The sequence below is a fragment of the Plecotus auritus genome (assembly GCF_963455305.1).
Source record: "Plecotus auritus genome assembly, chromosome: 1".
In the NCBI taxonomy this organism is placed as follows: Eukaryota; Metazoa; Chordata; class Mammalia; order Chiroptera; family Vespertilionidae; genus Plecotus; species Plecotus auritus.
In genome coordinates, this window is record NC_137770.1 from 118,782,267 (window position 1) to 118,784,018 (window position 1,752).

The window sequence follows — 1,752 nt, forward strand, 5'->3', positions numbered from 1 at the left end:
ATTCTTCTAAATAAATTGTATACTAATTTAATCAAATATTCATCCAAGATTGCTCCCCAACATTTTGTATTTTTGATGCTATTAGGAATGGGATTTCCTTTTTTATTTTTACATTATTTATTTATTTATTTTTGTATTGATTGATTTTATTTCTCACCCAAAGATATTTTTCTATTGATTTTTAGGGAGAGTGGAAGAGAGAGGGAAAGAAGAAATAAACATCAATGTGAGAGAAACACATCAATTGGTTGTCTCCTGCACAACCAGAGCCTGGGCTGGGGAGGAGCCTGCAACCAAGGTATGTGCCCTGACCAGAATCGAACCTGGGACCCTTTGGTCCGCAGACCAGCACTCTATCCACTGAGCCAAACCAGCTAGGGTTATTTATTGACTGATTTTAGAGAAGGGAAAGAGAGAAACATCGATTTATTGTTCCACTTATGTATGCATTCACTGGCTGTTCTTGTAGGTGCCCTGACCAGGGATGCAACATTCAACGTTGACATATTGGGATGATGCTCTAACCAACTGAGCTACCTGGCCAGGGCAAAAAATTTAATTCTTTTTCTTTCCTTTTTTTTGCTGCAAAAAGCTTTATTGTTTCCATTTGGTCCAATGAATGGGAGAGGGCTTCAGGGTGGTTAAAAGAATGGCTAGTGGTTTTGGGGAGAGGCCCAGGCAAAAGCCACACAGGGGAATGCAGTGGGGCCCCTCAAAGACCTCTGGACTCCAAAGGCTCCTAGTTGTGCTTGAGGGTGGGCCTTTCAAAGAGATACTCACCCAGCCCAGCCTGAGGCTTGCCAGCCTGCAGAGGTTAGTGAGTTGGTTGCCCATCTTCTTCATAAATATCACCTCCTCATCCAGGAAGTGTTTCTCCAGGAAGTCACAAAGATGAGGGTCTGCATGGATAGAACCCAGGACATGCAGTCCCAAAAGGGACTGGTTCAGGTTCTTCTCCAAGACCAGGGCAACTTCCATGGCATCCTGAGTTTTACCCCACTCATCTTGGGAAGGCTTCAGCACATCCTGGAGGACAATGCGGCCACCGCACTGGTTTTGCATCTTAAAAAGAAGCTCAGTGCCCTTGCGCTTCTTCTCCTCCAACTCTCAGAAGTGGCCCATGCCCTGGAGAGCCACATCATCAAGGTTGAAATAGAAGCCCAGAGAGAGGTAAGTGTAGGAGGCCCGCAGATGCAGGTTGGCCAGGTGGTTGACCTCAGCCTCCACCTCGGTGAAATAATTCTGACGAATCTGGGAGTTCATGGTTGTTCAGCAATAGGAGTTAAGGTTAAAAAAAAAAAGGTCTTGGGCCTCGCTTTCCCCTGGGTCGTCCAGTGACTCCCATCACACTTTCTTCATTGGCTCTTCCACCATTCCTTAACTCTCATCTTAAATAATTTATTGCTGTTACACAGGCTAGCTATTGATTTTTATATATTTAATCTTACGATTTTACTAGAGGCCTGATGCACAAAATTCGTGCAAGAGTAAGCCTTCCGTCCCCCGGCTGCCGGCACCGGCTTCCCTCTGGTACTCGGGATCCAGGTTTCCCTCCGGTCCCTGGCAAGCACCCAGGACCCAGGCTTCCCTTGCAGCCCTGGCTTCATCCAGAAAGTGGTCTGGAAGGACGTCTGGTCTATTACACTTTTATTATTATAGATTGAACTCTTTTTTTAATCAATTAATTAGCTTTTTAATGGAATTTCTTTTTTAAAAAAATATATTTTATTGATTTTTCACACAGAGGAAGAG

At 44.5% G+C, this 1,752-nt stretch overlaps 1 pseudogene across 1 annotated transcript; it reads right to left on the reverse strand.

Moving 5' to 3' along the window:
* Nucleotides 1-712: 712 nt before the first annotated feature.
* Nucleotides 713-1,263, reverse strand: LOC308254233 (ferritin light chain-like; annotated as a pseudogene). Its single transcript has one exon. The product of its transcript is annotated as a ferritin light chain-like (transcript).
* Between the last annotated feature and the right edge of the window lie 489 nt (nt 1,264-1,752).